Source organism: Triticum aestivum, chromosome 2D, assembly GCF_018294505.1.
Source record: "Triticum aestivum cultivar Chinese Spring chromosome 2D, IWGSC CS RefSeq v2.1, whole genome shotgun sequence".
In the NCBI taxonomy this organism is placed as follows: Eukaryota; Viridiplantae; Streptophyta; class Magnoliopsida; order Poales; family Poaceae; genus Triticum; species Triticum aestivum.
In genome coordinates, this window is record NC_057799.1 from 298,656,948 (window position 1) to 298,678,991 (window position 22,044).

Here is a 22,044-nt window from a genome sequence, read left to right on the forward strand (position 1 = left end):
GAAAACAACCGCTTCATTGATGCTAGCAGAAACATAGGTTCGATATTACATCAAGTAGCGAGGCCAAGCGGCACACACGGTGCAGTTGAACAATATGTACATTATTTAATGAACATAAAGGGGCCTCGATCATGACAACTATGCGACAGTGGAACGACGACGAAGCGGAACTCCATAGCATAGTGATGTGGACATAAGTTATCATAGAGACGTCCATAAATATTATACGAAATATTTTTCAATCATTCGACATGGACCTACGACTAGAGCATGTACACACCGATTAAACCACCGGGTACTTTTGTTTCTCTGTACATCTAATTTATTTCGTAAGAATACGATGCTGCTTTCATGTTTGGATTTACTTGTACACAGGAACGGAGGGATCAGAGAGTCAACAAGAGATGCTCACTTACAGATGGGAGATGGAGATGCATGCACATTACATTCACAAGAAGGAAAACTAATTGCATGCATGTTTCCTGACAATTCATCCATCATGCATGCAACGTCCAAGTGCACAAGACCACAAGCTTTGGACTTTGCTCCAAGTTTCAAAATCATCCATGCACGGGGTGTCTCAAGACCTGTTGGTGCCTCAGGAGTGCCATGTTGGGCTCGCAAAATCAATTAGGCCGGCTTGCTGTGTTTGGCCTCCGTACGGCCGTTCTCTGTGAACCGACGTGTGATACGTCTCCAACGTATCTACTTTTCCTAATGCTTTTCCTCTTGTTTTGGACTCTAATTTGCATGATTTGAATGAAACTAACCCCGGACTGACGCTGTTTTCAGCAGAACTACCATGGTGTTGTTTTTGTGCAGAAATAAAAGTTCTTGTAATGGAACGAAACTTTGCGAGGATTTTTTGCACAATAAATAAGAATTTCTGGATCCAAGATCCACCGGAGGGGACACCTGGGTGGGCACAACCCACCAGGGTGTGCCCCCCTCCTGGCGCACCCAGGTGGGTTGTCCCCACTTGGTGGCCCCGCAGACCCTGAAACCGATGCTATAAAATGCTATTTTTCCAGAAAAAATGAGCGATAAAGAATTATCGCAATCCACGAGACGGAGCCGCCGTCACCTCCTGTTCTTCATCGGTAGGCCAGATCTGGAGTCTGTTTGGGGCTCCGTGGAGGGGATCTTCGTTCTTCGTCATCACCAACCCTTCTCCATCGCCAATTCCATGATGCTCCCCACTAGGAGTGAGTAATTCCTTCATAGGCTCGCTGGTCGGTGAGGAGTTGGATGAGATTCATCATGTAATCAAGTTAGTTTTGTTAGGGCCTGATCCCTAGTATCCACTGTGTTCTAAGATTGATGTTGCTATGACTTTGCCATGCTTAATGCTTGTTACTTTGGGCCCGGGTGCCATGAATTCAGATCTGAACCGTTTATGTTATCATCATTGTATCCATGTTATAGTCAACTACTACGTGTTATGATCCGGCAACCCCGGAGTGACAATAGTCGGGACCACTCCCGGTGATGACCGTAGTTTGAGGAGTTCATGTATTCATCGTGTGTTAATGCTTTGTTCCGGTTCTCTATTAAAAGGAGGCCTTAATACCCCTTAGTTTCCAATTGGATCCTGCTGCCACGGGAGGGTAGGACAAAAGATGTCATGCAAGTTCTTTCCATAAGCACGTATGACTATTTACGGAATACATGCCTACATTATGTTGATGAACTGGAGCTAGTGCCGTATCGCCCTAGGTTATAACTGTCTGATGATGAATATCATCCAACAAGTCACCATCCAATGCCTACGAATTTATGTTATATTGTTTCTGCTAAGTTACTACTACTGCTGTTACTATTGCACTTGGTACAAAATTACTGCTATCACTGTTACCGTTACCATTGCTGCTGCTACTATTATCAAAACTATCATACTACTTTGCTACTGATCACGTTGCTGCACATAATTAATCTCCAGGTGTGGTTGAATTGACAACTCAGCTGCTAATACCTTCAAATATTCTTTGGCTCCCCTTGTGTCGAATTTATAAATTTGGGTTGAATACTCTACCCTTGAAAACTGTTGCGATCCCCTATACTTGTGGGTTATCAAGACCTTTTTTTGGTGCCGTTGCCGGGGAGCATAGCTATATTTGTTGAGTCACTTGGGATTATTATCAATTTATCACTATGAAGAATCTGAAGGATGCTAAGACTAAGATTTATCCCTCTAAGACGAGGGTAGGTAAGGAACTGCCATCCAGTTCTGCTTTAGATTCACCTTCTGTTATAAGTAAACTTGCAACACCACCACATGCTATTAATCCTGATATGTCACAAGTTATTGATGATGCTACTTCTACTATGAATGATGCTTATGATGATGCTAGTACCTTGCTTGATGACGATGATGTGCCACTTGGTGAATTTCTTGATGAACACATTGCTAGAGTAATACAACATGATGTTGTTGAATCTGATGATGAGATTGAAAATGAAACTCCTGAAACACCTGCTAGAACTAGCCTTCCTAGATATGAATTGCTTAAGGTACCGGAAGATTATGTTATGAATGAGGAGACAACTAGAGATATTCTTGCTTGTAAGGATAGAGATGATCTAGAGAAATTGTTATGCAAGTATAAAGAAAAATCTCTGAATGCTAGAATGAAATATTATCCTAAGTTTGCTACTTCACCGATCTTTATTGATGATAAGGATTATGAATTCTCTATCGGCCTAGAGTTAATTACTTTGGTTGAATCTGATCCTTTCCATGGTTATGAAACTGAAACTGTTGTGGCACTAAGTTGAATGACATAGCCACCCTTTTTACTCATGATGAGAAGACTCGCTATTACTTTATTCTCAAATTATTTACGTTCTCATTAAAGGGTGATGCTAAAGCTTGGTACAATACTCTTGCTCCTGGTTGTGTGCGTAGTCCCCAGGATATGATTTATTACTTCTCTGAAAAATATGTCCCTGCTCATAAGAAACAAGCTGCCTTGCAGGAAATATTTAACTTTGTGCAAATTAAAGAAGAGAGTCTCCCACAAGCTTGGGGGAGGCTTTGCCAGCTACTTAATGATTTGCCTGATCATCTTCTTAAGAAAAATGAAATACTTGATATCTACTATAATGGACTAACCGATGCTTCTAGGGATTTCCTAGATAGTTGTGCTGGTTGTGTTTTCAGGGAACGAACTGTTGGACAAGCTGAAGAATTATTGAATAACATATTGGAAAATTATGATGATTGGAATCTTCCTGAACCACCGGTTAAACCCACTCCGAAGAAGAGGGGTATATTATATCTCAGTCCCGAAGATATGCAAGAGGCAAAGAAATCTATGAAGGAAAAAGGTATTAAAGCTGAGGAAGTAAAACTTTTACCTCCTATTAAAGAAATACATGGGCTTAATACACCACCACTGCCTAGGGTGGTAGTGGTAAATTCTTTAATGAAGTTCAATGATAATGACAATCCTCACAATATGCATCCTAGCCAATGCCTTTATGAGTTTGAAAACTACATTAGGAAACAAGATCACTTCAATGCAAATGTTATGAAACAATTGAAATACAATTCTGATATGATTGCTCGCTTGAGTGACTTGTTATTTAGAATCTCAAATGATGTTAGAGGTGTTGGAAAGCATGCTTCTATGGTTCAAACTCAACTAGAACAAGTTGCTAAATCTCGAAGAGAGTTTCTTAATGAAATGAATAATAATAAACATGACTTTGCTATTAGAGTAGCAACTAGAGGAGGTAAAAAGACTCAGGAACCACTTTATCCTGAGGGACGCCCAAAAAGAATTGAACAAGATTCACAAAGATTTAACACCGATGCACCTAGTCCTTCTAGAAAGAAAAAGAAAAAGAAAAATGATAGGACTTTGCATGCTTCTAGTGAACCTGAAATAGAGAAACCTCTTGATAATGATAATGAAACTTCTATCTCTGATGCTGAAACTCAGTCTGGTAATGAACACTCACCTTCTGATAATGAAAAAGATAATGATGAGGTTCATGAAGATGCTCAATCAAATAATAAAGAACCAGACAATGGTGTTGAGATGGAACCACCTGTTGATCTTGATAACCCACAACCTAAGAATAAAAGATATGATAAAAGAGACTTTGTGGCTAGAAAACACGGTAAAGAAAGAGAACCATGGGTTCAAAAACCTATGCCTTTCCACCTAAGTCTACTAAAAAGAAAGATGATGAAGAATTTGAACGCTTTGCTGAAATGCTGAGGCCAGTCTTTTTGCGTACTCGCTTGACTGATATCTTGAAAATGCCTCCTTATGCAATGTATATGAAAAACATCATCACCAATAAGAGAAAAATAGCGGAAGCTGAAATCTCCACTATGCTTGCTAATTATACTTTTAAGGATGGAGTACCTAAAAAACTTGGAGATCCGGGAATACCAACTATACCTTGCTCTATCAAAAAGAATTATGTGAAAACTGCTTTATGTGATTTAGGAGCTGGTGTTAGTGTTATGCCTTTCTGTTTATATAAAAGACTTGATTTGAATAAACTCACACCTACTGAAATATCCTTGCAAATAGCTGACAAATCAACTGCCGTACCTATCGGTATCTGTGAGGATGTGCCCGTTGTTGTTGCTAATGTTACTATTTTGACTTACTTTGTTATACTTGAGATGTCCGAGGACGACAACATGTCGATTATCCTTGGTAGACCCTAATACTGCAGGGGCTGTTATTGATTGTAATAAAAGCAAGGTCACTTTTCACATCAATGGTAATGAGCATACGGTGAACTTTCCAAAGAAACAATTCCAAGTGAATGGTATTAATGTTATTGAAAAATCTCCGACAATCACTATTGGAAGTTTTCAAATATCTCTACCTACTGTCAAAAAGAAATATGAAATGCTTATTGCTGGGGATATTCACATCCCCAATGAGGTAACTTAGTGATTTACGATAGTTCTTCGGTTTCATGCTAATCGAAAGTGGTTGTTAATAAGACTTGATCAACCTTATTAATGGATCATTTTTGAGCGGTATGAAGTTGATGAATTTAGTAAGCACTACCTTCTGTCCCTACCTTTTGTTTTCAGTTTTTATTAGTTAAATAAAATAAAATGCCATGTTTTGTCTATTTTCTGAATTTCTCGTACAATATAAAAAAAGACCCAAAAATAAAAGTTCTCAGAATGCTCTGAAAATTTAATACGATTTTTTTTCTGAATATTTAAGAATTTTTGGTGCAAATAATATTAGAGCAAGGTGCACCAGGTGGGCACAACCCACTTGAGCGCGCCAGGACCCCCAGGCGCGCCCTCGTGGGTTGTGGTCCCCATGTGGGCCCCCTCACTTATCTCTTCACACCATATCTTCACCTACCTCCAGAAAAAAAATCACCTTTGCTCTCTCTCTCTCCCGTGTTCTTGCTCTCAAACCCGTGGATTTCGATCTCTTTGCTCGAAGCTCCATTTCCGAAACTATTTCGGGGGATTGTTGCTTGGTATGTGACTCCACCGTTTGTCCAATTAGTTTTTGTTTTAGTGGTTTATATTTTGAATAAGCTACTCTTGATGCTGTTGTAGATGAGCTTGCATGTTGAATTCTTAGAGTTCTAAGTAGTTTGAATGCTTTCTGTGGCCTCTATGTATCCCTATGAGTAGTTGCTATCAATCTTATAAAGTTCAGTTGATAAATTTTTGCCACTCAAATTTTTTTAGAAAATTGTACGTGAACATGATGAACCTATTTGGAAGGAGTTCTTCGAGGAGGCGGCGGCATCTTCTAGTGACAGCTCCGCTCGCCGATCTTATGTTGAACCAAGTGAAAGTTCCACACGAGATGCCGCCACCAAAACATGCTTATGGCCTTGCGATGACTATATGATGTGTGTGGGCATTAAGGAGGAATTTGAGCAATATGTTCACAGTGCCGGTCTCGGTCCCTACATTTCATATAAGTGCGAACAACACCACATTCTCACTGAATCATTTATCAAAGGATTTAAATTCCATCCCCGCGCGTCTAGGGTGTCATTTAAGCTTTATGAAAATCCATTTACCATCTCACTAGAGAATTTTGCTTACCACTGCAAACTCCCGTTCCGGGGTTCGCTTGACGAGCCGCCAAGAGCTCAGTACCAATCATTCTTGACTAGTCTTTGCTACGGTGAGACGAGGGGAGTGACACTAGGTAGAATAAAGAGCATTCATTTTCCTGCAATTCAGTACTTTGCATTGTTTAACGGGAAATGTATAGTAGGCAAGCAAGACTGTAGTATGCTTTGTTCTCCAGACTTGAGCCTCATACGCACCGCTCTCATCGGTGAAAGGAGTTATAACCTTGGAGCGATTGTTGCACGCAGACTTCAACATAACACTAAAATTGGCTATTTCTATGGTGGAATATATGCCACGCATTTAGCACGAGGACCGGGTGTTTCACCTTTGCCCTCTGATCCTATCCTACCCACGCAGTATTTAGACTTTGATGCTTTGAAAAGTCATAAGACCCTCAAAGGAAAAATTCATAATTTCACTTACAATCAGTTGTTTAACCAAGAATCTGTTGTGCACACATATTTGCCTACGCCTGCTCTTTTTGACTATCACATCAAGGGAACATATTTTGTTCTTGAGAGCGAAGCCTGAGCTCACAACGCGACAATGGAGGCAGCACGGCAGGCCGTGGCATCCGCACCGAGAGCCTCCGTGAGCTACCACGCCAACTACTATCCAGATTACTGACTATATACCAAGTTAGGCCAAAAGCCTAAGCTTGGGGGAGTACGTGTTTCTCACCGACATTACAGTCATGTTCACACATTTCATTCCAGTTTTCGGTGTCCACACTTTTTCATTGTACCATCCATGCTTAAATTTGTTTTTCTTGCGTTATTCTTGTGTGTTTGAAAAACTTTAGAACAAAATAGTTGTAATTAGTTTACTTTCTATGCATGCTTAGTTGTAATACTAAAAACAAAACCGAAAAAGATTTCCTTGTTCTTCTTTTGCTTGTTGGGAGCTTTCCCGTGTAAATGATTTTTCTCGTTTTTGCTTTTCCCTTTTATTTGCTTGTTCAAGAAAACCAAAAACTCCAAAAATATTTTAGTGTGTTTCTCTGAATTTCTTTTCTTTTTATTCGAGTTGTACCGAGGAGAAGACCACGATGAAAATGTTGATTGGATCTCATATGAATAATTGTTGATCTAATAAAGAGCCCATTTTACCTTGTCTTCTCCTGTTGAATAAAACGTTTGCAGATTCCAGCTTAGTCCACAGCACTCTTGCACTATTATTATTTTCATATCGTTCGGTCGTGCAAGTGAAAGGCAATAATGACGATATTCGATGAGCTGGCCGTGGCAGAGAGAAACGGGTATGAACTCGACTTGTTCTTTTTGTGTAAATATGTTTAACCTAGAATCCATGATTCAACCCATTATGATTAAACATGTTTGCAATGACAATTAGAGATTATAGTTTCTCATGCCATGCATAAGTAGCTGGGAGTGGATAATGATTTATCTTGGATATCAACATTGCGTTAAAATGATTGTGATGTAGTATGATGATATGGTATCCTCCTTTAAATGTTCGAGTGGCTTGACTTGGCACATGTTCATGCATGTAGTTGAATCAAAACCAACATAGCCTCTATAATATTTATGTTCATGGTGTTCATATCCTACTCATGCTAGTGTCCAATGTTACTTATGCATAATGCATGCTCATGACCGTTGTTGCTCTCTAGCTGGCCGCTTCTCAATCTAATTGCTAGCCTTTGCCTGTACTAAGTGGGAATTCTGCTTGTACATCAAAACCCTTAAACCCAAAGTTATTCCAGATGAGTCCACCATACCGACCTATATGCGGTATTACCCTGCCGTCCTAAGTAAATTTGCATGTGCCACCTCTAAAAACTTCTAATAAATATCCTTTTTGTGTGCCTGGATCATTCATGGAACGACAGGAGGTGGTCGGTATCTTCCATGCTAAGAGGGTTATTCTCAAGTCGCGTGTTTATTCACTCGCCATCACACGAGAAAAGGGCGGTAATAGGGATGCCCAGTCCCAAACTGCAAACAGAAAAAGCTTACAAATAATCAAACAAAAACTCCCAATGGAGTTAAAACCTTTACTTTTATCGCTTGGGAACCGCCACTAGCGTGCTTAGCATGGACGATATTGATAAATGATAGTCGTGAAGTAAATGAGAAGGGTGCATGTCTCAAAATATCATTTACCTCTATTTAAAAACTTGAGCTCTAGCACCTCTGCAAATCACTGCTTGCCTCTACGAAGGGACTATCTATTTACTTTTATGTTGTGTCATCACCTTCTAAAACAAGCGCCGGAACCTGAGAGCACAACTATCATGACTTATGCATTGTGCGTAGCTAATGTTGGGTGCATCATGACTGGATCTTTTCTACCATGAATTACAATGTTTAGTCGCTGCTTGAACTTTGGAGGTGCTCTACATTTATGTTTTGCAGACTCAGAAAGGGCTAGCGAGATACCACTATTGTCATATTATATCATGGTTGTTTTGATAACGTGTTGCCGCTTGAGATATCTTATTATTGCTCGCTAGCTGATTATGTCATTGATATGAGTTAATATAATCTTTAAGAGTTATTGTCGGCATGGTTAGTTATAATGTTGGCTGAAAACCTGGGCGCTGTTTAAGCTTATTTATGCAAACAAGAGCAAAAGAGTTCATAAAAGTTTTTCTTTTTCACTTTCAGTTTATCAACTGAATTGCTTGAGGACAAGCAAAGGTTTAAGCTTGGGGGAGTTGATACGTCTCCAACGTATCTACTTTCCTAACGCTTTTCCTCTTGTTTCGGACTCTAATTTGCATGATTTGAATGAAACTAACCCCGGACTGACGCTGTTTTCAGCAGAACTACCATGGTTTTGTTTTTGTGTAGAAATAAAAGTTCTCGGAATGGAACGAAACTTTGTGAGGATTTTTTGCACAATAAATAAGAATTTCTGGAGCCAAGATCCACCAGAGGGGACACCTGGGTGGGCACAACCTACCAGGGTGTGCCCCCTCTTGGCGTGCCCAGGTGGGTTGTCCCCACCTGGTAGCCCCGCAGACCCTGAAACCGACGCTATAAGATCCTATTTTTCCAGAAAAAATGAGGGAGAAAGAATTATCGCGATCCACGAGACGGAGCCGCCGTCACCTCCTGTTCTTCATTGGGAGGCCAGATCTGGAGTCTGTTTGGGGCTCCGGAGAGGGGGATCTTCGTTCTTCGTCATCACCAACCCTTCTCCAACGCCAATTCCATGATGCTCCCCACCGGGAGTGAGTAATTCCTTCGTAGGCTCACTGGTAGGTGAGGAGTTGGATGAGATTCATCATGTAATCGAGTTAGTTTTGTTAAGGCCTGGTCCCTAGTATCCACTATGTTCTAAGATTGATGTTGCTATGACTTTGACATGCTTAATGCTTGTCAGATTGAGCCCGGGTGCCATGAATTCAGATCTGAACCGTTTATGTTATCATCATTATATCCATGTTCTAGATCCGATCTTGCAAGTTATAGTCACCTACTACGTGTTATGATCCGGCAACCCCGGAGTGACAATAGTCGGGACCACTCCCAGTGATGACCGTAGCTTGAGGAGTTCATGTATTCACCGTGTGTTAATGCTTTGTTCCGGTTCTCTTTTAAAAGGAGGCCTTAATATCCCTTAGTTTCCAATTGGACCCTGCTACCAAAGGAGGGTAGGACAAAAGATGTCATGCAAGTTCTTTCCATAAGCATGTATGACTATTTATGGAATACATGCCTACATTATATTGATGAACTGGAGCTAGTACTGTATCGCCCTAGGTTATAACTGTCTGATGATGGATATCATCCAACAAGTCACTGATCCAATGCCTACGAATTTATCTTATATTGTTTCTGCTAAGTTACTGTTGGGGAACGTAGCAATAATTAATAAAAATCCTACGTGTCCCCAAGATCAATCTAGGAGATGCTAGCAATGAGAGAGGGAGTGCATCTTCATACCCTTGAAGATCGCTTAGCGGAAGCGTTACAAGAACGCGGTTGATGGAGTCGTACTCGCGGCGATTCAAATCGCGGAAGATCCGATCTAGCGCCGAACGGACGGCGCCTCCGCGTTCAACACACGTACAGCCCGGGGACGTATCCTCCTTCTTGATTCAGCAAGGGGAGAGCAGAAGTTGAGGGAGAACTCTAGCAGCACGACGGCGTGGTGGCGATGGAGCTCGTGGTTCTCCGGCAGAGCTTCTCTAAGCACTACAGAGGAGGAGGATGAGTTGCAGGAGGAGAGGGTTGCGCCTGGGGAAGGGTGCGGCTGCCCTCTCTCTCCCTCACTATATATAGGGGGAAGGGGGTGGAGGAGGCGCCCTAGGGTTCCCTAGGGGAGGGGCGGCGGCCATAGGGAAAACCCTAGATGGGTTTGGGCGCCCCCACCCCTGGGAAACTTGCCCCCCAAGCCGGGAGGGGTGGCTGCCCTAGGGGAGGTACCCCCACCTCTCCACGTTATGTGAGATGGGGTGGGAGGGGCGCACAACCCCTTAGTGGGCTTATGTGCCCCCTCCCCTTGGCCCATAAGGCCCCCCAACGCTTGTCGGGGCCTCCGAAACCCCTTTCGGACACGCTGGTCGTCACCCGGTACCCCCGGAACAATTCCGGACTCCAATACCCTTCGTCCAATATATCGATCTTCACCTCCGGACCATTCTAGAGTTCCTCATCACGTCCGGGATCTCATCCGGGACTCCGAACAACCTTTGGTACCAACATACTATTTCCCATAACATCTCTAGCGTCACCGAACCTTAAGTGTGTAGACCCTACGGGTTCGGGAACCATGCAGACATGACCGAGACGTTCTCCGGCCAATAACCAACAGCGGGATCTGGATACCCATGTTGGCTCCCACCTGTTCCATGATGATCTCATCGGATGAACCACGATGTCGGGGATTCAATCAATCCCGTATACAATTCCCTTTGTCCATCGATATGTTACTTGCCCGAGATTCGATCGTCGGTATCCCCATACCTCGTTCAATCTCGTTATGGCAAGTCTTTTTACTCGTTCCGTAACGCGTGATCCCGTGGCTAACTCCTTAGTCACATTGAGCTCATTATGATGATGCATTACCGAGTGGGCCCAGAGATACCTCTCCGTCATACGAAGTGATAAATCCCAGTCTCGATTTGTGCCAACCCAACAGACACTTTCGGAGATACCTTTAGTGCACCTTTATAGTCATCCAGTTACGTTGTGACGTTTGATGCACCCAAATCACTCCTAGGGTATCCGGGAGTCGCACAATCTCATGGTCTAAGGAAACGATACTTGACATTAGAAAAGCTCTAGCAAAACGAACTACACGATCTTGTGCTATGCTTAGGATTGGGTCTTGTCCATCACATCATTCTCCTAATGATGTGATCCCGTTATCAATGACATCCAATGTCCATGGTCAGGAAACCATAATCATCTATTGATCAACGAGCTAGTCAACTAGAGGCTTACTAGGGACATGTTGTGGTCTATGTATTCACACATGTATTACGGTTTCCAGTTAATACAATTATAGCATGAACAATAGACAATTATCATGAACAAGGAAATACAATAATAACCATTTTATTATTGCCTCTAGCGCATATTTCGAACAGTCTCCCACTTGCACTAGAGTCAATAATCTAGTTCACATCACTATGTGATTGTAATGAATCCAACACCCATGGGGTTTGTTCATATCTCGCTTGTGAGAGAGGTTATTAGTCAACAGGTATGAACCTTTCAAATCCGTGCGTGCTTTACAAATCTCTATGTCATCTTGTAGATGCAGCTACCACGCGCTACTTGGAGCTATTCCAAATAACTGCTCTATTATACGAATCTGGTTTACTACTCAGAGTCATCCGGATTAGTGTCAAAGTTTGCATCGACGTAACCCTTTACGACGAACTCTTTTACCACCTCCATAATCGAGAAAATTCCTTAGTCCACTAGTTACTAAGGATAAGTTCAACCGCTGTCATGTGATCCATTCCTGGATCACTCTTGTACCCCTTGACCGACTCATGGCAAGGCACACTTCAGGTGCGGTACACATCATAGCATACTGTAGAGCCTACGTCTAAAGCATAGGGGACGACCTTCGTCCTTTCTCTCTCTTCTGTCGTGGTCAGGTCTTGAGTCTTACTCAATACTCACACCTTGTAACACAGCCAGAACTCCTTCTTTGCTGATCTATTTTGAACTCCTTCAAAATCTTGTCACGGTATGTATTCATTTGGAAGTACTATTAAGCGTGTTTGATCTATCCTTATAGATCTTGATGCTCAATGTTCAAGTAGCTTAATCCAGGTTTTCCATTGATAAACACCTTTCAAATAACCCTATATGCTTTCCAGAAATTCTACATCATTTCTGATCAACAATATGTTAACAACATATACTCATCAAAAATTCTATAGTGCTCCCACTCACTTCTTTGGAAATACAAGTTTCTCATAAAATTTGTATAAACCCAAAATCTTTGATCATCTCATCAAAGCGTACATTCCAACTCCGAGATGCTTACTTCGGTCCTTAGAAGGATCGCTGGAGCTTTGCGTACTTGTTAGCATCTTTCAGGATTGACAAAACCTTCTGGTTGTATCACATACAACCTTTCCTCAAGAAAATCGGAAACAATGTTTTGACATCCTATCTGCAAGATTTCATAAATAATGCAGTAACTGCTAATAAGATTCCAATAGACTCTTAGCATTGCTACGAGTGAGAAAGTCTCATCGTAGTCAACTCCTTGAACTTGCCGAAAACAACCTAACGACAAGTCGAGCTTTCTTAATGGTTACACTTACCATCATTGTCCGTCTTCCTTTTAAAATCCATCTGCACCCAACAGCCTTACGACCATCAAGTAGTTCTTCCAAAGTCTATACTTTGTTTTTATACATGGATCCTCTCTCGGATTTTATGGCCTCGAGCCATTCGTCAGAATCCGGGCCCACCATCTCTTCTCCATAGCTCGTAGGTTCATTGTTGTCTAGCAACATGACTTTCAAGACAGGATTACGTACCACTCTGAAGTAGTACGCATCTTTGTCGACCTACGAGGTTTGGTAGTGACTTGATCTGAAGTTTCATGATCACTATCATAAGCTTCCACTTCAATTGGTGTAGGTGCCACAGGAACAACTTCCTGTGCCCTGCTACACACTAGTTGAAGTGACGGTTCAATAACCTCATCAAGTCTCCACCATCCTCCCACTCAATTCTTTCGAGAGAAACTTTTCCTCGAGAAAGGACCCGTTTCTAGAAACAATCACTTTTGCTTCCGGATCTGAAATAGGAGGTATACCCAACTATTTTGGGTATTCTATGAAGATGCATTTATCCGCTTTGGGTTCGAGCTTATCAGCCTGAAACTTTTTCACATAAGCGTCGCAGCCCCAAACTTTTAAGAAACGACAGCTTAGGTTTCTCTAAACCATAGTTCATACGGTGTCGTCTCAACGGAATTGCGTGGTGCCCTATTTAAAGTGAATGTGGTTGTCTCTAATGCCTAACCCATAAATGATAGTGGTAATTCGATAAGAGATATCATGGTATGCACCATATCCAATAGGGTGCAGTTATGATGTACAGACACACCATCACACTACGGTGTTCCAGGCGGTATTAGTTGTGAAACAATTTCCACAATGTCTTAATTGTGTGCCAAACTCGTAACTCAGATATTCATCTCTGTGATCATATCATAGACATTTTATCCTCTTGTCACGACGATCTTCAACTTCTCTGAAATTACTTAAACCTTTCAATAATTCAGACTTGTGTTTCATCAAGTAAATATACTTAGCATCTACTCAAATCATATGTGAAGTAAGAACATAACGATATCCACTGCGTGCCTTAGCACTCATTGGACTGCACACATCAAAATGTATTTCTTCCAACAAGTTGCTTTCTTGTTCCATCTTACTGAAAACGAGGCCTTTCAGTCATCTTGCCCATGTGGTATGATTTGCATGTCTCAAGTGATTCAAAATCAAGTGAGTCCAAACGATCCATCTATATGGAGTTTCTTCATGCATATATACCAATAGACATGGTTCACATGTCTCAATCTTTTCAAAAATGAGTGAGTCCAAAGATCCATCAACATGGAGCTTCTTCATGCGTTTTATACCAATATGACTCAAATGGCAGTGCCACAAGTATGTGGTACTATCATTACTATCTTATATGTTTTGGCATGAACATGTGTATCACTACGATTGAGATTTAATAAACCATTCATTTTAGGTGCAAGACCATTGAAGGTATTATTCAAATAAACAGAGTAACCATTATTCTCCTTAAATGAATAACCGTATTGCGATAAACATAATCCAATCATGTCTATGCTCAACGCAAACACCAAATAACAATTATTTAGGTTTAACACCAATCCCGATGGTAGAGGGAGCGTGCGATGTTTGATCACATCAACCTTGGAAACACTTCCAACACATATCGTCATCTCACCTTTAGCTAGTCTCCGTAGCCTTATTATTTCGAGTTACTAACACTTAGCAACCGAACCGGTATTTATTACCCTGGTGCTACTAGGAGTACTAGTAAAGTACACAATAATATAACATATATTCAAAATACTTCTGTCGACCTTGCCAGCCTTCTCATATACCAAGTATCTAGGGTAGTTCTGCTTCAGTGACCGTTCCCCTCATTACAGAAGCACTTAGTCTCGGATTTGCGTTCAATCTTGGGTTTCTTCACTAAAGCAGCAACTGATTTGCCGTTTCATGAAGTATCCTTTCTTTCCCTTGCCCTTCTTGAAACTAGTGGTTTTACTAACCATCAACAATTGATGCTCCTACTTGATTTCTACTTTTGCGGTGTCAAACATCGCGAATTGCTCAAGGATCATCATGTCTATCCCTGATATGTTATAGTTCATCGCGAAGCTCTAATAGCTTGGTGGCAGTGACTATGGAGAACCATCACTATCTCATCTGGAAGATTAACTCCCACTCGATTCAAGCGATTGTAGTACTCAGACAATCTGAGCACATGCTCAACGATTGAGATTTTCTCCCTTAGTTTGCAGGCTTAAGAAACTTGTCAGAGGTCTCATACCTCTTGACGTGGGCACTAGTCTGAAATACCAATTTCAGTCTTTGGAACATCTCATATGTTCTGCGATGTTTCAAAAACGTCTTTGGTGCCACAATTCTAAACCGTTAGCATTACACACTGAACTATCACGTAGTCATCAAAATGTGTATGTCAGATGTTTCGCAACATCCACAGACGACGCTCGAGGTTCAGCACACCTAGCGGTGCATTAAGGACATAAGCCTTCTGCGTAGCAACGAGGATAATCCTTAGTTTACGGACCCAATCTGCATAATTTATACTATCAACTTTCAACTAAATTTTCTCTAGGAACATATCTTAAACAGTAGAACTAAAGCGTAAGCTACGACATAATTTGCAAAGACCTTTAGACTAGGTTCATGATAATTAAGTTCATCTAATCAAATTATTCAATGAACTCCCACTCAGATAGACATCCCTCTAGTCATCTAAGTGATACATGATCCGAATCGATTAGGCCGTGTCCGACCATCACGTGAGACGGACTAGTCATCAACGGTGAACATCTCCATGTTGATCATACCTACTATACGACTCATGTTCGACCTTTCGGCCTCTTGTGTTCCGAGGCCATTTCTATACATGCTAGGCTCGTCAAGTCAACCTAAGTGTTTCGCATGTGTAAATCTGGCTTACACCCGTTGTATGTGAACGTTAGAATCTATCACACCCGATCATCACGTGGTGCTTCCAAACAACGAACCTTCGCAACGGTGCACAGTTAGGGGGAACATATTTCTTGAAATTTTAGTGAGGGGTCGTCTTATTTATGCTACCGTCATTCTAAGCAAATAAGATGTAAACCTGACAAACATCACATGCAAATCATAAAGTGACATGATGTGGCCAATATCATCTTGCGCCTTTGATCTCCATCTTCGAGGCGCGGCATGGTCACCTTCGTCACCGGCATGACACCATGATCTCCATCATCATGATCTCCATCATCGTGTCTTCATGAAGTTGTCTCGCCAACTATTACTTCTACTACTATGGCTAACGGTTAGCAATAAAGTAAAGTAATTACATGGCGTTTTCAATGACATGCAGGTCATACAATAAATTAAGACAACTCCTATGGCTCCTGCCGGTTGTCATACTCATCGACATGCAAGTCGTGATTCCTATTACAAGAACATGATCAATCTCATACATCACATATATAATTCATCACATCCTTTTGGCCATATCACATCACATAGCATACCCTGCAAAAACAAGTTAGACGTCCTCTAATTGTTGTTGCATGTTTTACGTGGCTGCTATGGGTTTCTAGCAAGAACGTTTCTTACCTACGCAAAACCACAACGGTGATATGCCAATTTCTATTTACCCTTCATAAGGACCCTTTTCATCGAATCCGATCCGACTAAAATGGGAGAGACAGACACCCGCTAGCCACCTTATGCATCAAGTGCATGTCAGTCGGTGGAACCTGTCTCACGTAAGCGTACGTGTAAGGTCGGTCCGGGCCGCTTCATCCCATAATGCTGTCGAATCAAGATAAGACTGGTAACGGCAAGCAAATTGACAAAATCATCGCCCACAACTACTTTGTGTTTTACTCGTGCATAGAATCTACGCATAGACCTAGCTCATGATGCCACTGTTGGGGAACGTAGCAATAATTCAAAAAAATTCTACGTGTCACCAAGATCAATCTAGGAGATGCTAGCAGCGAGAGAGAGGGAGTGCATCTTCATACCCTTGAAGACCGCTAAGCAGAAGCGTTACAAGAACGCGGTTGATGGAGTCGTACTCACGGCGATTCAAATCGCGGAAGATCCGATCTAGCGCCGAACGGACGGCGCCTTCGCGTTCAACACACGTACAGCCCGGGGACGTCTCCTCCTTCTTCATCCAACAAGGGGAGAGGAGAAGTTGAGGGAGAACTCCAGCAACACGACGGCGTGGTGGCGATGGAGCTCGTGGTTCTCCGGCAGAGCTTCACTAAGCACTACGGAGGAAGAGGAGGAGGAGGAGTTGCAGGAGGAGAGGGTTGCGCCTGGGGAAGGGTGCGGCTGCCCTCTCTCTCCCTCAATATATATAGGGGGAAGGGGGTGGAGGAGGGTTCCCTAGGGGAGGGGCGGCGGCCACAGGGAAAACCCTAGATGGGTTTGGGCGCCCCACCCCTAGGAAACTTGCCCCCAAGCCGGGAGGCGTGGCTGCCCTAGGGGAGGCGTCCCCACCTCTCCACGTTATGTGAGATGGGGTGGGAGGGGCGCACAGCCCCTTAGTGGGCTGATGTGCCCACTCCCCTTGGCCCATAAGGCCCCCCAACGCTTGTCGGGGCCTCCGAAACCCCTTTCGGACACGCTGGTCGTCACCCGGTACCCCGGAACAATTCTGGACTCCAATACCCTTCATCCAATATATCGATCTTAACCTCCGGACCATTCCGGATTTCCTCGTCATGTCCGGGATCTCATCCGGGACTCCGAACTATCTTCGGTAACCACATACTATTTCCCATAACAACTCTAGCGTCACCGAACCTTAAGTGTGTAGACCCTACGGGTTCGGGAACCATGCAGACATGACCGAGACGTTCTCCGGCCAATAACCAACAGCGGGCTATGGATACCCATGTTGGCTCCCACATGTTCCACGATGATCTCATCGGATGAACCACGATGTCGGGGATTCAATCAATCCCGTATACAATTCCCTTTGTCCATCGATATGTTACTTGCCCGAGATTCGATCGTCGGTATCCCCATACCTCGTTCAATCTCGTTATGGCAAGTCTCTTTACTCGTTCCATAACGCATGATCTCGTGGCTAACTCCTTAGTCACATTGAGCTCATTATGATGATGCATTACCGAGTGGGCCCAGAGATACCTCTCCGTCATACGAAGTGACAAATCCCAGTCTCGATTCGTGCCAACCCAACAGACACTTTCGGAGATACGTGTAGTGCACCTTTATAGTCACCCAGTTATGTTGTGATGTTTGATGCACCCAAAGCACTCCTACGGTATCCGGGAGTTTCACAATCTCATGGTCTAGGTAATCGATACTTGACATTAGAAAAGCTCTAGCAAAACGAACTACACGGTCTTGTGCTATGCTTAGGATTGGGTCTTGTCCATCACATCATTCTCCTAATGATGTGATCCCGTTATCAATGACATCCAATGTCCATGGTCAGGAAACCATAACCATCTATTGATCAACGAGCTAGTCAACTAGAGGCTTACTAGGGACATGTTGTGGTCTATGTATTCACACATGTATTACGGTTTCCATTTAATATAATTATAGCATGAACAATAGACAATTATCATGAACAAGGAAATACAATAATAACCATTTTATTATTGCTGCTAGGGCATAATTCCAACAGTTACTACTGCTGTTGTTACTATTGCACTTGCTACAAAATTACTGCTATCACTGTTACCGTTACCATTGCTGCTGCTACTATTAACAAAACTATCATACTACTTTGCTACTGATCACGTTGCTGTAGATAATTAATCTCCAGGTGTGGTTGAATTGACAACTCAGCTGCTAATACCTTCAAATATTCTTGGGCTCCCCTTGTGTCGAATCTATAAATTTGGGTTGAATACTCTACCCTCGTAAACGGTTGCGATCCCCTATACTTTTGGGTTATCAACGTGCAAGGCGGTCGTCGTCCATAATAAATACCTAGTATCTTTTAGGGTTTAGACTCCGGTTTTGTTTAGAGAAGTTTAGCTATTGCTACTTCTATTTGTCTTCGCTCGTAGCGGCTAGTGCGACCGTCAAGACATCCTATCGGAACCCCATCTTGTGAGATCTATTCCATCTAGCATATGCGCAATTTCAGATTGCTTGGCTATTATTTTCTTGCATGTTCTTCGATTTGCTTGCAGGAAAAATCCTTCATGGATAGGTCGATCGTGCCATTGGCTCGGTTGATAACGCCGTGGAGTTGGTTCACGATTGTCGTGGATACCAGTCGTGTACGGTTCTCCCTGTACGGTTGGTAGTCGGATCGTGAGGGTCAAGTCCCACACAAAATCATAGTTATCTCTTTCTCATCGAAAGATCGGGCTCCAGTGCATATCAAGTGGTATCAGAGCTAGGTTCATCGGTGAGAGATTTACAGTTTTGTTAGATTATATCGTTTTTCAGTCCTACAACCCACAGAAAAGCCAAAAAATTAGGTTAGTTCATCCGCTGCACTTATCTTTTTAGCCTTTAGCAATTTGCATTTAGTATTTGTTTTGTTGAATTTTCAGTTGCATTCATCCTAGAAATAGTGCTAGTTTAGATTAGTTAGGGAGAAAATTATCTACTAGATCGATCATCTTTTGTCCATCATAGTTTTCTTCTGCCGCACTTGTCCAACCAGAAGAAAAAAAAGAGCATCCATTCATATTTGCAAGAAAATCTACACGTCTACATCTCTTTCTTGTGCGACAGGGTGCACAAGATCTTCTTCGTTCTGGCAGTTGCTGATTTAGTGCAGAATTTTTGTGCTTTTGTTTCGTGTATAGGCATATCTTTCTCAAAAACATGAGATGCGAGACATCTAGGCGTGCACGTCTGTTACTCGGCAACGCACGAAGCCAGACATCTAGTATTCTGTGTCTGCCCCCACGCGCGACATGGTTCTCCACCAGCCTCCTGCACTAGTCCTTGCTAATCACAGCAACCTAATCTTCCCATCTAGCTCTAGTGTTTTTAGCCTTGGTTTGATTGCTAGCTCTCGTCGCTGTTGGTCAACACACTTTTCCTTTGTTGTCTTTTGGCTCCAACTTGTATACGACCCATATTGTGTATCTTCGCTAGTAACTGGCTTGATAAAAAAAGGAAAAAAAGGAAAAAAATACAAAAGGAGAGAAAAGAAAAAACAATTGAAAAAAAGTCAGGCCGGCTAGCATCTAAGTTGGACTGATTTGTTCTATTTGTTACTCAAACAGTAGTTTTGCGACATCTATCATAATTTTTTTGCTCTTGGCTACTCTACACTACCGTTTATACCTCACTTAAATCTAGCTACTTAGAGCTATCATATTTTCACCGGCTTCCACTCATTTGATTCAGTATCTGGGCTTAGATTATTTTGTCTCTTACCAGTCAACTGCCAGCACTAATTAGGAGTTTGAGCAATCATTCAACTTGCATTGCTTTTTGCTAAATTGTGCCACTGATATTGTGAGTTGAGAAGCCTTTGCCAAGCTACACTTTTTATACCAATAAGTACAGGTTCCGGCTCTACCGGTTCCTGGTTATCGCTCCATCCAATCTTCATCGGTCGTTTGAAGCCAACACCAACGCGCCGATCACCACCTGTTGCATTGGTAAGAACAAGTAAGAATTTGATACTAAGCTTGAGTGTGAGCGAAATTTTTTCCACCACATCTTACTAGTTGATATGGTTTATACATTGTGTTTTTTCTCTTTCGCTAACAATGGAACAAGGTTAACCCACACTTGAGGGTCTCAAAGCGGTGATGAAAGTCACCGGCGAGCGTCTCGCCCAACTTGAGGGTGCTCAGATTGCGGCCGAAAAGAGGCTCAGGGCCGTAGAGGATGCACAGGGTGTTGCGACCACACAACTAAAGGACATCTTTTCACGCCTGGACGAGTAGCGGACTGCACCCCCATCAACAACAACGTTGATCCTCGCAACTCCACGGGTGTCGCCGCTATTTCGCGAGCTCGGCGTGTGCCTATGGGTCATCCATAACATCCAGCTACTGCCACCGATGCCGCCACCATTAACCAGCACCAACGCATTCCTCCCTGCGTCTACGAGGAATAGGGGGACAACTACGAGGATTATTCTGGTGACACCGAGGATGACCAAGCGGTCGACCGCCACAATGGCCGTGCTCATCGGCAACTGCGTTTTAACCATCAAGGTATGGCACGAGGTCCGCCCAGGTATGATATTCGAGATTACGACCACTCTAGTGCTAAAATTAAATTTACTATGCCTGCTTTCAATGGTAAATATAATCCAGATGTTTATCTTGATTGGGAACTTTCAGCTGAACAAATATTTGCATGCCATGATATTCCTGAGAACCAAAGAGTTAGGGCAGCCACTAGTGAATTTACAAACTTTGCTTCCATGTGGTGGAGTGAATATTGTCGTATTAATGCAAATAATATACTACTACTTGGGATGCTTTAAAATGAGCTATGCGACAATGTTATGTTCCTTCATATTATGCTCGTGACAAACTAAATGAATTGCAACGTTTAAAACAAGGTAGTAGTTCTGTAGAGGATTATTATCAAGAATTGCAAACCGGCTTAGTGCGATGTGGATTAGTTGAAACAGAAGATGCTATGATGGCTAGATTTTTAGGTGGTTTGAATCGTGATATTCAGGATATATTGGACTATAAGGAGTACAATTCTATTACTCGTTTGTTTCATTTTGCTTGTAAAGCTGAAAGGGAAGTACAGGGACGACACAACAAGGGACGATGTAATTTTTCTGCAGGTCGCCGCTCATCATGGACACCCTCTCCTACTGTTCTATCCACTACTGAGTCAACACCACCTATCTTGAACAATGCTGCACACCCATCAGGTTCAAAATCAGCTCTACAATCATCCGAGGCTTCGAAAGCAATTTCTGTAGCACCCACCACTTCGTCTAGATGCACAAGGGGATGAAGTGTCATATATGCAAAGGTGGCGGGCACTTGATGAAGGACTGTCCAAATAAGCAAACATTCATTGTGCGGGAAGATGGTGAGTACTCCTCTACTAGTGATTTGGATGAAGATACTCATGCTATGCTTGCTACTAATAATGCAGGTGACACTAAGAAGCATGACACGGAGGAGATACATATTAATGCTGATATGGCAGATCAGTACCCAATCCTTGTAACCACGCGGGTACTTAGTGCCCAGGTGGGGCAAGCCGAGTTACATCAACG